Raw genomic sequence first — 15,095 nt, 5'->3', positions numbered from 1 at the left:
TATAATATTATTCCCAATTTTATAGATGAACATGAAGATTTTGTTAGCAGATGAACATGTATGGTTTGTTAGGTTTGAAGGAAATGATTTGACCTGTGGTACACCTAAATCATGTCACCATAAACCCAGTGTGCTGTATCTTTGAGGAAATCAAAGGAAAGGAGACCACCATTAATTAAAATCCTTAACTAAGTCCAGCACTATGTTGGGTATTTAATCATACCATTTAACCCACACAATACATCTATGAGGTGTGCATTACTTTTATTGGTGTGGAAACAGAGGTTGAGCAGGGTTAGAGTCTGTCAACTGTTTCTACAAAACATCTTGAAAAGGGCAGAGCCAAGACTGACCTCAAAACCCACATCATTTTCATTACACCATATAGGCTTTCTGTGTTGCTGTCTTTTAGCGAAGTGGAACTTGTTAGAAATGCAAATTTTGGAGCCCCATCCAGACCTACTGAATAAGAGGGAGGGGCAGAGGCAGCAGTTTCTGTTCACAAACCTTTCAGGTAATTCTAACACACATTCAAGTTTGAGAACCACTGTTTAGCAGACGCGAACTTATAAGAACCATGTCCTTTTTAAAAAAATGACAGTTTTTGCCCGGGTGTGCTGGCTCACACCTGTAATCCCAACACTTTGGGAGGCCAAGGCAGGTGGATCACCTGAGGTCAGGACTTCGAGACCAGCCTGGCCAAGATGGTGAAATCCCGTCTCTACTAAAAATACAAAAATTAGCCGGGCATGGTGGCATGTACCTGTAATAGCAGCTCGGGAGGCTGAGGCACGAGAATCACTTTAACCCAGGAGGTGGAGGTTGCAGTGAGCCGAGATTGCACCACTGCATTCCATCCTGGGAGACAAGTAAGACTCGGTCTCAAAAAAAAAAAAAAAAAAAAAAAAAAAAAAAAAGACGTTTCTTGATCTTTTTATTTAAATTTTTAATTTTATTTTCTTTTTCCTTTTTATTTTCCTTTAATTTTTTTTGAGATGGAGTTTTGCTGTTGTTACCCAGGCTGGAGTGCAATGGCGTGATCTTGGCTCACCGCAACTTCTGCCTCCCGGGTTCAAGTGATTCTCCTGCCTTAGCCTTCTTAAGTAGCCGGGATTACAGGTGTGCGCCACCACGCCTGGCTAATTTTGTATTTTTAGTAGAGACGGAGTTTCTCCATGTTGGTCAGGTTGGTCTCGAACTCCCAACCTCAGGTGATCTGCCCACCTCAGCCTCCCAAAGTGCTGGGATTACAGGTGTGAGCCACCACGCCCAGCCTAATTTTCTTTTTTAAACTGAGCCTTGTCTTCTTATTTTCCACTTGATTTGGGTTTTGAATTTTAAGAAAGTAATTATGTGCTCATTGAAGAAAGTAGATAGAAGAAAATAAAAGTCAGCTGTAATTCTACCACTCAGTGATAACTGCTATTGACATTTTGATCAATTTCCTTTTAGCGTTTTTCCATATATAAGTACATTTTTACTATATTAGATCACATTGTATATTTAATTTTTTTTTCATTTCATAGTTTCCTATTTCATTGTATATTCTCCAAAATATTCTTTTAGTGGCTGCTTAATAATCAGTGCTTTACTGTCAATTTTTTTTTAAATGTTGCTTTTTATGTACGATTAGAATGAATATTTTCTTGTATGCTTCTTTGATTTTCTTTCTTCTTCTTTTTTTTTTTTTTAAGACAGGGTCTTGACCTACCACCCAGGCTGGAGTGCAGTGGCACAACCTCAGCTCATTGCAGCCTCAACCTCCTGGGCTCAAGCAGTCCTCTCAGACCACCATGCCTGGCTTTTTAAATTTTTTTATTTTTGTAGAGACAAGGTTTCACCATGTTGCCCAGGCTGGTCTTGAGCTCCTGAACTCAAAGCAATCCACCCGCATCAGCCTCCCAAAGTGCTGGGTTTAAAGGTGTGAGCCACTGCGCCTGGCCTGATGTTGGTTTTTGTTTTGTTTTGTTTTGTTTTGTTTTGTTTTGTTTTGTTTGAGAAGGACCCTTGCTCTGTCTTCCATGCTGGAGTGTAATGGTGCAATCTCGGCTCACTGCAGCCACCACCTCCTGGGTTCAAGTGATTCTCCCGCCTAAGCCTCCAGAATAGCTGGGATTACAGGCACCTGCCATCATGCCCGGCTAATTTTTGTATTTTTTGTAGGCACAGGGTTTCACCGTGTTGGCCAGGCTGGTCTTGAACTCCTGACCTCAGGTAATCCACCCACCTCAGCCTCCCAAATTGCTGGGATTACAGGCGTGAGCCACCACGCCTGGCCCCCTGATTTTCTTTCTAAGGCTATGTTGTTATAAATGAAATAACTGGGTCAAAAGGTATGAATGTTTTTACAGCTAGAGAACCAAAGTACCCTCCAGGAGATTGATACTGATTTGTTCTCCACTCACTGATCCAGTAAACAAATATTTATTAAGCACCACGTGCTAGACTTTAGAAAGTTTATTAAAATAAACAAGATAGTTAACACTCCTTGCCTTCAAGGAGCTATTGGCGGTTTTTGTTTCCTTTTTTTTCCTTTGAGACAGGGTCTTGCTCTGTCACCTAGGCTGGAGTGCAGTGGCATGATCATAACCGGAGGCTTTCAAGGGATCCACCCACCTCAGCTTCCTGTATGACTGGTGCACAGCACCACGCCCAGCTAATTATTTCTTAATTTTTTGTAGAGACAGAGTGTTGCTATGTTGCCTAGTCTGATGCTGAACTCCTGGCCTCAAGCAATCCTCCTCCCTCGGCCTCCCAAAGTGTTGGGATTACAGGCATAGCCACTGTGCCCGGCTAGAGCTTTTGATCTTAAAAGAAGGCATTAAATCCTAACTATTTCCATACCCTTGCCAGCTCTGAGTTTGTGCAGTTTGAAAAGAAATCCATTTCGTTTTGTTAGGTAGGAATAGTGTTTATTGTTGTCATTGTTTAAATTAGTGAGGTTGAACAATTTTTCCTGTTCATTTATTTATTCATCAGTTGTTTATTAAGAATCTATTATATGCTGAAACAGTGCTAGGCACTGAAATATGATAAAGAAGATGGACATGTGTTTTCCTTCACAGAGTTTATAATCTAGTAATTATTGGATGTATATATTTCTTCATTTCTAAATTGTATCCTTTTCCATTTTTCTACTGGAGCATTTATTTTTAAGAATTGATTTGAGAGTGCTCCTTTATTCAATCAGTATGTAATGAACTACCATGTACTAAACAATATGGTGCAAAACAGGATAAACAAGGTTTCCCTTCCTAGAGAGCTCATGTTGGGGTCAGGGCAAAGAGAACACAATAAATAAGCCAGCGAGTCAAGACAAATGTCAGATACTGATTAATGCTGTGCAAATAATTATACTAGAATGATGTGATAGTGTCTGAATGACAACTTGAGATTGGATGTTCAATTCTTTATTAATGACATTAATTGAAACCTATTATCACATAAATGGAAAATCCTTTTTCTCCAGTTTGATATTAACCTTTTTTTTTTTTTTTTTTTTTTTGGATGAAGGGTTGTTTTTAAAACTTTTTTCCTGGTTATGATAATACATAATCATTTTGCAACATTTGGAAACATATAAAAGCAGAAAAAATAATAAACCTCAGTTGCTTTCATTACTTATAAGTAAACCCTATCAACAGGTACTTGGATATCCTTTCTGCATTTTTCAGTGTGTGTGTGTGTGTGTGTGTGTGTGTGGTGTGTGTGCATGTGTGTAATTTTATTTGATAGAGAATATAATCTACTACAACTTGCTTTTTTCACTATGTGCAAAGAAGCTCTGTCAGTTGCTGGGAATAAAAAATGACAAAATTATAAATAAAAATAGGCATGAGACATGCCTATTTTAAAAATCATAGATTTCTTTAACTGGCAAGGGAAGGGGTCATGGAGGCAGAAGGGTAGTTAGGACATAAATGTTAATCAAGTAATCACACAAATATATTTAAAATTAGAAGGTATAGATTTTATCTCATTAACCATTGTAACCCCAACCCATAAAACAGTGTTGGGAATCAGTGGTTTACTGTCATTCATTCATATTTTGCATTCTCTCATAAGTGTGGAAATATTCTCTGTATTTGTTATTATGTCCATTTCTTGTTCCTAATTTTACAAATTTATGTTTTCTCCCATTTTATTTTGATTAGACCAACTGTTTGTTGCCTATATTTTCTTTCTTTCTTTCTTTCTTTCTTTCTTTCTTTCTTTTTTTTCTTTCTTTCTTTCTTTCTTTTCTTTTCTTTTCTTTTCTTTTCTTTTCTTTTCTTTTCTTTTTTTTTTGAGACAGAGTCTTGCTCTGTCATCCAGGCTGGAGTGCCGTGGCGCAATCTCGGCTCACTGAAACCTCCAGCCACCTTCCAGGCTCAAGCGATTCTCCCGCCTCAAGCCTCCCGAGTATCTTGGATTACAGGCATGTGCCACCACACCCAGCCAATTTTTTATATATTTAATAGAGACCCAGTTTTGCCACGTTGGCCAGGATGGTCTCGAACTTCTGACCTCAGGTGATCCGCCTGCCTCAGCCTCCCAAAGTGCTGGGATTACAGGTGTGAGCCAGTGTGTCTGGTTATGTTTGCCTATCTTTTCAATAAAAAATGTTGTTAGATATTTAAAACTCAACTGTAGAAGTTTTTTTTATTTTCTTTGTTTGTTTATGTGTCATTTTTCCTTTGGCTTTATTTTGGTTTATTTTGCTATGTCTCTAGTTATTCAAATGTTTTATTTGTTGTTTTCCTTCTTGTTTCAAAATAAAAGCTAAAGCTAAGAGTTTATGACTCTCAATAAATGTAGCTAAAGCTAAAGAGTTTGACCATCTAAGGCTAACAGTTTGACTCAATAAATACGGCTTTCACACGTCACAGAAGTTTTAATTTTTCTGTACTCATATTTAAGTTCTAAATACTCCAATTACAGGTTACATTTTTTAGTTCCTCTTTGCCCCATGAGTTATATAAAGTCATGTTTACTTTTTTATGTTAATTTTATATGTTTACTTTGTAAACCTGAGAATAATACGAATAGTGGTTAAGAGTACAGGTCCTGAAGTCAAAACTGCTGTGTTTGAACCCCAGCTTTGTCACTTACTGTAATAATCAGGGTTTAGTCAGCAAAGCAAAAATCACATTAACTATGTCAAACAGAGGATTAATACAAGGAATTGGTTACACAGGTGCTGGATGACTAAAATAGGAAAAACTGAGAAGCTGAGGTAAGCAGAGATGAATAACTGCAGGAAGAACCTACCGCCTTTCAGGATTGTAAGAACAAAAGGAAGAAGTCAAGTTACTAGAACCTAAGATTTCAGAGGAGAGGGCTCAGACCTCAGAGGGGAGGCACTATGCACCTGGCATTTGGACCGCAAAGGAACAGAGGGTCCCCCACCGGACCCCAGCTGAAGATTCCTCTGAGGGAGTGAAGCAAGATTCCTGCTGGTAGTGGCCCAAGATGCTGGAAGCGGCCAAAGATACTAGGAGCTAAAGCCAACTTTCTGCCGCTGATGGCAGAACAACACTAGAAAACAGGAAGGCTGAGCCTTCTTACTCCTTCCAGTTCCCCTTCAGTGCCTCTTATTCGCAGAAAGAGGAGCCGGGATGTCTGGGAAATAGTTTGCAAATTCCAACCTCAGGATCATAGCATAGAGACAATAGTCAAATAACCAGTACGCTAGCTGTGTAACCTTAGGCAAATGACTTTATCCCGTGCCTCAGTTTCCTCAGCTGTAAAATAGATATATTGATGGTACCAACTTCACTGGGCTGCTCTGAGAAGCAAATGAGGTACTTCAGGTAAAGCATTTAGACCAGAGTGTAATATAAAACACTTAAAAATAAATGTTAGTGGCCTGGCAGTGGCTCACACCTATAATCTCAAAAAATACAAAAAATACAAAAATTATCCAGGCATAGTGGTACGAACCTGTAATCCTAGCTGCTTGGAGGACTGAGGTTGGAGGATGGCTTGAGCCCAGGATGTCAATGCTGCAGCGAGCTGTGAACCATGCCACTGCACTCCAGCCTGGGTGACAGGGCAAGACCCTGTCTAAAAAATAAATAAATAAAATAAGTGTTAGCTGTTGTTACTATAAAATTATGTATTGTCTTTCAATAACTTTTTTTTTGAGACAGGGTCTCATTCTGTCACAAAGGCTGGAGTGCAGTGGCATGATCACGGCTCACTGCAGCCTCAACTTCTCCAGGCTCAAGAGATCCTCCCGCCTCAACCCCCAAGAAGATAGGATTACAGGCACACACCACCATGCCTGGTTAATTTTTGTATTTTTAGTAGGAAAAGGTTTCACCATGTTGCCCAGGCTGATCTCAAACTCCTGCGCTCAAGTGATCTGCAACCTCCTAAAGTGCTGGGAGTACAAGCATGAGCCACCATGCCCAGCCTGTCTTTTAATACTTTTTCACATTTGAATTCTGTTTTGAGGCTGGGTGCAGTGGCTCACGCCTGTAATCTGAGCACTTTGGGAGGCCAAGGCGAGTGGATCACTTGAGGTCAAGAGTTCGAGACCAGACTGGCAAACATGGTGAAACCTTATCTCTACTAAAAATGCAAAAAATGAGCTGGGCATGGTGGTGGGCACTTGTAATCCCAGCTACTCGGAGGGCTAAGGCAAGAGAATCGCTTGAACCCAGGAGGTGGAGGTTGCAGTGAGCTGAGAGAGAACCACTGCACTCCAGCCCAGGCCACGGAGTGAGACTCTTAAAAATAAATAAAATCAAATAATGAAATGAATTCTGTTTTGAAACCACAGTCATAAAATATATTAATACATTTCTTTGTTTGCCTTATTTTCATTCCTACTGAGAGTTCTTTTATACCGTGATCTTTGAGTTGGGTCATCTTTCAGACAGGTTAGAATATCTCATCAAGTAATTTTTTCAAGAAAGCTATGTGAGTGTCCTTTTGTTGTCTTTAAAAGTGAAAATGGGTTGGGTGGGTGACTCACAACTATAATCTCAGTGCTTTAGGAGGCTGAGGCAGAAGAATCACTTGAGGCCAGGAGTTGTAGATCAGCCTGGGCAACAAAGTGAGACCCTGTTTCTACAAAAAAGTAAAAATAGGGCCGGGCACGGTGGGTCACGGCTGTAATCCCAGCACTTTGGGAGTCCGAGGCAGGCGGATCACGAGGTCAGGAGATTGAGACCACCCTGGCTAACACGGTGAAACCCCGTCTCTACTAAAAATACAAAAAAAATTAGCCAGGCATGGTAGTGGCGGATACCTGTAGTCCCAGCTACTCGGGAGGCTGAGGCAGGAGAATGGCGTGAACCCGGGAGGCAGAGCTTGCGGTGAGCCAAGATCACACCACTGCACTCCAGCCTGGGCGACAGAGTGAGACTCTGTCTCAAAAAAATAAAAAATAAATAAAAATAAGTTAGCCAGGCATGGTGGCCTGCTGCCTGTAGTCCTAGCTACTCGGGAGGCTAGGCAGGATGATCAGTTGAACCCGGGAGTTCAAGGCCGCAGTGAGAATGATAGCACCACTGCACTCCAGTCTGGGCGACAGAGTGAGACGCTGTCTCATAAAAAAATAATAATAAGTGAAAAGAGCTTCTGGAGAGCTGAAGACATGGAGGTTACTAGAGGGTGCCATGCCTTAGAGGTCATGGAAGCTCTGCACCCCTTCCCATGCCTTGCCGTATGCATGTTTTCATCTGTATCCTTTGCAATAACCTTTTTCAAAAGACCCGTAAATGCAAAAGTCAACAATACTAGTTTAATTGGAATGGGCTACACTCAGACTCTGAGGCTTGGTGTGAAGCTTCCAATGTCTGCCTGGTAGATAGGTGGGAAGAGCATTACCGATGGATCACTACTAACTTGGGCTTGTCCTGGAGTTGGAAGCTTAAAGAAACCCTTAGGAATGGATATCATATTTGCTCTTAATATATTTCATTGTGACCAGCAGGCTTTTCCCCTGACCAAGAAGGTGATCAAAACAAAAGATGATCTAAACAAGAACTGTATTTAAAATATTTAATACTCTGGTTTCTCTTCAGATCATATAAATCTTTCACCTTTTAAATATTTAGTTACTTGTTAACTAGTTTATCGTTGAGCTGGTTATCGATCTAGTTACCCATCTCGCAGTTGTGCAGTCACCTCTACATTATTTAAACAATACATATATGCGCTACCCACCAATAATGAAATAGTTTTCATAAGAAAACTACAATTGTGTGCATGTTTGTTTTTAACATCCCTTTAAATGATCATTAAATGAGACTATTACCATTGAATGAGGTGGATCAGTATGTGTTTTTAAATGAGGTTAACATTTCTTTGTTAAATTCAGCCATCATTAGGATTACTTTTGATACCCAAGAATATTACAAATTATGAATAAAACAAAGTATACATAAAATAAATAAGTAAATAAAAGAGAAGATACATTGGCTAGGTAAAGAATTCTTGGACACAATTTTTCCCTTCAAATTTTTATGTCTTCATAAAAGAAGACATATGTTTATTGTTGAGTCTAAAACCTTACTTATCTTTGTTCCTTTGTAGTAAATTTTATTGTAGGATTTTTTATTCTAAAAATTTAAAACTTTCACAAGAATAGGTCTAGGCAATAGATTCTTTTAATTCTGTTCACAGATTGAGATCTTTCTTCTCCTCAGGGCGAAGAAGCTGGGCATGGTGGCATAGTCCCATAGTCTTAGCTGACCATAGTCATAGTCAGGAGGCAGAGTCAGAAATCCAGTCGCTTGAGCCCAGGAGTTTCAGGCTGCAGTGAGGATGATCGCACCAGTCCATTCCTGCCTGAGCAATAAAGCAAGACCCTGTCTCAAAAAACAAAACAAAAAAACCACCTATATCATAATTTTGGTTAGATTTTTGTTAGGTTAGATTAATAATCAGTGCTTGCCTTATTGTTTTGGGTTTGTTTGTTTGAGACTTTTCTGTGTTTTTTGTTTGTTTGTTTGTTTGTTTGTTTGTTTTGCCACTGGCTCTGTTGCCCAGGCTGGAGTGCAGCGGCGCCATCTTGGTTCACTGCAGCCTCTGCCTCCCAGGCTCCAGCGTTTCTCCTGCCTCAGTCTCCCGAGTAGCTGGGGCTACAGGTGCACGCCACCAGGCCCAGCTAATTTTTGTATTTTTAATAAAGATGGGGTTTCACCATGTTGGCCAGACTGATCTCGAATTCCTGATCTCAAGTGATTCACCCACCTCAGCCTCCCAAAGTGCTGGGATTACAGGTGTGAGCCACGGCACCCAGCCTGACATCATTGTTAATAAGTAAACACTATTTACAGCTGAGCTATGTAGTAAAGTCTATTTATTTTCTTTTCTCATATAACATTTTGGAGCTAGCAACTGTCTTTCTTTTCATTCCTTTAGTTTCCTATACACTTTCACTACCTTACCTTCAAACTCTTCACCACCCATCAAGATGTTCATTCACATTAGATATTCTATCAATTTCATCTTTCTATAAGAATCTAGGAGCCTTCTGACCTGCCTCAGTCTGATATGCCCTCCAGGCCTGATATGCAGTTGACATCTTATGATTTCCCTTCACCATCATCTTGGGAATTCTCTTTGCTTTCTTCCTGTGCTGGAGCCTCTGTTTTTGTGTCTTGTATCTTCTTGGTTTCTCCTCATTTTGATGCAGCACATCTTCAGTGCTATGTTGAGAACAGTGTACAGAAGGTAAACGTTTTTAAATTACCATGTCTGACATGTTTTCCTACTACTCTGACACTTGATTATTTGTCTAGTTTGCAATTTGAGAGTGGAATTTTCTTTTTTTAGAATTGTGAAGAAATTGCTCTGTCATCTTCTAGGTTTCAGTGCTGTTCTTGTGCAGTGTAAAGCCGGTCTGACAACTGATCCTCTGTGTGAATCAGTCTCTCTCCCTCTCTCTCTCTGATGCTCTGTTTGTAGGGTATTCTATTTGTCCCCACCATTCTTCTAGAAATGCACATCCTTCAGTTCTGGACATTTTCTTGAATTACTTCATTCATTGTTGATTTTTACCCTGTGTTTTCTTCTGTTTTCTCTTCCTGAATTTTCTATTGTCCATCTATTAAAAATATTTTTGTTTTGTTGTTCTTCCTGAAATATTTCCTTGCCTTTATCTTCCAACTCTTCCATTGAATAATTGATATATTTATCATTTTTAAAATTTTAACAGTACTTTTTTCTCCCTTAAATACTTCTTTTTAACGTTTTCTCCTTACATGGTTTCTGTTTCCTTCAGTGCTGCTTATTTGGTTGGTTTACTCTCTATATTTCATCTTCAAGTCTTTCCTTAACATTTGATAATCCTTGGTTATCCATATTTAAAACCGGGAATTTGAGGCTGTGCATGGAATTCCAGGCTGGGATCACACCTGGAACCCCAGTACTTTAGGAGGCTGAGGTGGGCAGATTGCTTGAGCCCAGGAGTTTGAGACCAACATGGACAACATGGCAAAACCCCATCTCTACGAAACACAAAAATTAGCCAGGTGTGGTGGTGCGTGCCTGTAGTCCCAGCTACTTGGGAGGCTAAGGTGGGAGGATTGCTTGAACCTGGGAGGTGGAGTTTGCAGTGAGGTGTGATCCTGCCACTGGACTCCAGCCTGGGCACAGAGCAAGACCGTGTCTCAAAACAAATACAAAATAAAACTGAGGATTTGAAAAGCTGATTGGAAATAGTGCTTAGGTATAACTTATTGACTAGAAGGGACACTAGAGGGTGAACCTCAAAAGTTGATTTCCTTAGACCTGGACTTGTCAGAATTCCCCAGAGAAGATGCTTTCAGTGTTCTGCATAGGAGGCAAAAACCGATCACTTGTTTTGGAGGACCCAGTTCCGGAGAGACCCAGGGGAGAAGCTAAATCATTTTTCACTCGTTTATTTGCTGTCCCTCTTCCAAAGGTTTAGTGCTGTTGTCCCCTGTACTATTTTCTTGTCTTCCAGGGTTTACGCCCTGAAGATCTCATTCTCTGCATCAGTGCTGAACTCTGTCTGTCAGCCTTGCCCTGTGTTCCCCCAGAGGAGGAACTCTAAGGTACTTTTTACAACCACTTCCTGAGCCTTTTGAAGACTCAGTGATATGGATCAGGTTTGTTCTCAACTCTCTCTGCTACTGGCTTTTGACACTACCTCCTCTGATCTGCTAAATCATTTTTCACTCGTTTATTTGCTGTCCCTCTTCCAAAAGTTTAGTGCTGTTGTCCCCTGTACTATTTTCTTGTCTTCATGGGTTTATGCCCTGAAGGTCTCATCTTCTTCTTTGGAACAACAACCATGTACATGTCAAGTCTCCATTCTCTACCCTTTGTGTCTATGATCTCATCTGGTATCATTTTCTTTTCTTTTTTTTTTTTTTTTTTTTTGAGACAGAGTCGCACTCTGTTGCCCAGGCTGGAGGCTCGATCTCGGCTCACTGCAATTTCCGCCTCCCAGGTTCAAGCGATTCTTTTGCCTCAACCTCCCGAGTAGCAGGGATTACAGGTACTCACCACCACACCTGGTGAATTTTTGTATTTTTAGTAGAGATGGGGTTTCACCATGTTGGCTAAGCTGGTCTTGAACTCCTGACCTTTCAGATGATCCACCCACCTTGGCCTTCCAAAGTACTGGGATTACAGATATGAGTCACCACATGGCTCCCTTTTTTTTTTTTTTTTTTAAGACAAGGTTTTTTTGTTTGTTTGTTTATTTTGTTTTGAGATGGAGTCTTGCTCTGTTGCCCAGGCTGGATTGCAGTGGCACAATCTCAGCTCACTGCAGCCTCTGCCCGCCGGGTTCCAGTGATTCTCCTGCCTCAGCCTCCTGAGTAGCTGGAATTACAGGCACATGCCACCACACCTGGCTGATTTTTTTTTTTTTTTGAGACGGAATCTCATTCTGTCGCCCAGGCTGGAGTGCAGTGGCACGATCTCGGCTCACTGCAAGCTCTACCTCCTGGGTTCACGCCATTCTCCTGCCTCAGCCTCCTGAGTAGCTGGGACTACAGGCGCCAGTCACCACGCCTAGCTAATTTTTTGTATTTTTTAATAGAGATAGAGTTTCACCATGTTAACCAGAATGGTCTCCATCTCCTGACCTCGTGATCCACCCGCCTTGACCTCCCAAAGTGCTGGGATTACAGGCATGAGCCACCGCGCCCGGCCCAGAATTTAAAACTACATTAGAAGCAGTGAAAAACTGAGTGACCTGGACAGCAAACTTGAGAAGCTCTCTCAGAAAGTAGAGGAAAAGAACAAAGAGATGACGATGTTAGCCAGGCATGGTTCCATGTGCCTAGAGTCCTACCCACTTGGGAGAATGAGGCGAGAGTATTGCTTGAGCCCAGGAACTCGAGGTTACAGTAAACTATGATCACACCACTGCACTCCACCCTGGGGGACACAGCAAGGCGTAGTTTTGCTTTCTTGGAGATGTTCATTACCTGGTCTAGTTTCTTTTGATTCTTACTTGTCTTACTGCCAGCTCTCCCTTTTTACCTCAATCTGTATATTATCTCTTTCTAAGTATCTATTTGTCTTTTGTTTGTTTGTTTGTTTGTTTTTTGGAGACAGAGTCTCACTCACTCTGTTGCCCAGGCTAGAGTGCAGTGGCGTGATCTCAGCTCATTCCAGCCTCAGCTTCCTGGATTCAAGCAATCCTGTCTCAGCCTCCAAAAACACTGGGATTACAGGCATGAGCCACTGTATTCTTGGCCTTTTTATTGAATTTTTATTGCAAACATAAAGTTGATTTTTTTTTTAGATGAAATCTCACTCTGTCACCCAGGTTAGAGGGCAGTGGCGCAATCTCAGCTCACTGCAACCTCTGCCTCCCAGATTCAAGAGATTCTCCCGCCTCAGCCTCCCAAGAAGCCGGGACTACAGGCCCATGCCCAGCTAATTTTCTGTATTTTTAGTAGAGACAGGGTTTTGCCATGTTGGCAAGGCTGGCCTCGAACTCCTGAACTCAAGTGATCCACCCGCCTCAGACTCTCAAAGTGCTGGGATTGCAGACGTGAGCTACCACGCCCAGCCTCTTCCTCATCTTGAGTGTTGTGTTTTCTTGTTATATGCTGTAGAATCTTCTCATAAACCTATGAGATGGTTGTAATTTTTTTCTGTTTACTCATCCTTAGATGAGCAGTGTTGCTGAGTCAATCTTTTTCTTTTAAGGAATTTTAATAGGTTGTTGGGAGAAGCCTTAGGGACCTCTAGTCAGATGGCTTCTTAAGTTAGAACTTAGCCTTTTCATTTTGAAAACCGGTTGTGTTGACTGGAATGGGCACATTAAAGAATTGAACTAAGGCTGGGTGTGGTGGCTCACGCCTGTGATCCCAGCACTTTGGGAGGCTGAGGCAGGCTGATCACTTGAGGTCAGGCGTTCGAGACCAGCCTGGCCAACATAGTGAAACCTTGTCTCTACTAAAAATACAAAAATTAGTCAGGCATAATGGCAGGTGCCTGTAATCCCAGCTACTCGGGAGGCTGAGGCAGGAGAATCAGTTGAACCCAGGATGTGGAGGTTGTAGTGAACCCAGAGAGCGCCACTACACCCTAGCCCGGGTGACAGAGCAAGATTTCATCCCCCGCAAAAAAGAAAGAATTGAACTAAGATGTCCTTGTTATACTTGACATAAAATACAGAGTGGGGTTCCTGAAATGGTCAGAGAGAGCAGTACAAATGTTCCTGCCCTATCCTTAGTGAGACATGGATTCTTAAGATCTTTCTCCCTTAGTTCACAGCCTCTTAGTTGGATGTCCCTGTGTCACAGGGGTGTGATCTGTGTCTGAGGAAAAACAAGAAGCTACACATCATCCACACAGGAGCCAGATCTGGAACTCTGGATTCAGTTCTTCAGGACTATTTGAACAATCACTAAACACTAGAGTAAAGGATGTCCTACTAGAAGTCTTATTCTGACTCCTAAAACCATGCTACTCAAAGTGTTGATCCACAAACCAGTGCCGGTCCTTGAACTTTGTTACTGGTCCACAGTTAGATAAGTACAGAAATGGAGAATAGACACGTGCAGTATATGTAAATGATATATAACTTACAGTCCAATTGAGATGCTTTGGGAGTGAAAGGGGGGACAATGAAAATTATGCTAGGACAAAAATAATTAACTGAACTGCCCAGGTAAACTGGAACATATAGTCCCCTCATCCTTAGATTTCACCAGCAGTAGAGTCCTGGGGACACATGAACCAAATGCCCTCCTGCATTTCTCTGTTCCTGAGAGGAAAATACCCTCATTCCCGAATCCCAGCCTCCATACACTTTTTAGCATAGCCTAGCAATTACCCCGGGCCCCTTGTGACACCATTTCCTAAACCAGCCTTGGAAACTCATTTATGATTGGACACTATGTCTTTCCCTCTTGCCTGAGCTGAGAACTGTAACAGTGACTGTCTTTCCCCTAGAAGGTATTTTGGAGGGCTAGGCACCAGTCCTTAGCCGTGCCTCCTTGTGAAGTCTTAAAATATGATGCTTGGTTCCATATGAAATTTAAAGTAGTTTTTTTCTAATTCTGTGAAGAAAGTCAATGGAAGCTTGATGGGGATAGCATTGAATCTATACATTACTTTCGGTAGTATGACCATTTTCACAATATTGATTCTTTCTATCTATGAACATGGAATGTTTTTCCATTTGTTTGTGTCCTCTCTTATTTCCTTGAGCAGTGGTTTGTAGTTCTCCTTGAAGAGATCCTTTACATCCCTTGTAAGTTGTATTTCTAGGTATTTTATTCTCTTAGTAGCAATTATGAATGGGAGTTCACTCATGATTTGGTTTTGTTTGTCTATTATTGGTGTATAGGAATGCTTGTGATTTTTGCACATTGATTTTATATCCTGAGACTTTGCTGAAGTTGCTTATCAGCTTAAGGAGATTTTGGGCTGAGACAATGGGGTTTTCTAAATATACAATCATGTCATCTGCAAACAGAGACAATTTGACTTCCTCTCTTCCTATTTGAATACTCTTTATTTCTTTGTCTTGCCTGATCGCCCTGGCCAGAACTTCCAATACTATGTTGAACAGGAGTGGTGAGAGAGGGCATCCTTGTCCTGTGCTGGTTTTCAAAGGAAATGCTTCCAGCTTTTGCCCATTCAGTATGATATTGGGTGTGGGT

The 15,095-nt window shown here is 41.2% G+C and overlaps 4 protein-coding genes across 4 annotated transcripts in view; 2 read left to right on the top strand and 2 right to left on the bottom strand.

Annotated features, from left to right (window-relative positions):
• Positions 1–15,095, bottom strand: part of NFU1 (NFU1 iron-sulfur cluster scaffold) — a 532,135-nt gene that overhangs the window by 249,729 nt on the left and 267,311 nt on the right. The gene's annotated exons all lie outside the window — the stretch shown is intronic.
• The window catches only part of SNRNP27 (small nuclear ribonucleoprotein U4/U6.U5 subunit 27), a 716,203-nt gene that overhangs the window by 447,557 nt on the left and 253,551 nt on the right, over positions 1–15,095 (top strand). The window lies entirely within an intron of this gene.
• The window catches only part of ANXA4 (annexin A4), a 192,089-nt gene that overhangs the window by 4,100 nt on the left and 172,894 nt on the right, over positions 1–15,095 (top strand). The window lies entirely within an intron of this gene.
• Positions 1–15,095, bottom strand: part of AAK1 (AP2 associated kinase 1) — a 224,816-nt gene that overhangs the window by 190,356 nt on the left and 19,365 nt on the right. The gene's annotated exons all lie outside the window — the stretch shown is intronic.

Source organism: Macaca thibetana, chromosome 13 (genome assembly GCF_024542745.1).
Source record: "Macaca thibetana thibetana isolate TM-01 chromosome 13, ASM2454274v1, whole genome shotgun sequence".
Lineage (NCBI taxonomy): Eukaryota > Metazoa > Chordata > Mammalia > Primates > Cercopithecidae > Macaca > Macaca thibetana.
The sequence above is the reverse complement of the archived record's forward strand: the minus strand, read 5'-3'. Positions and strand labels throughout refer to the sequence as shown.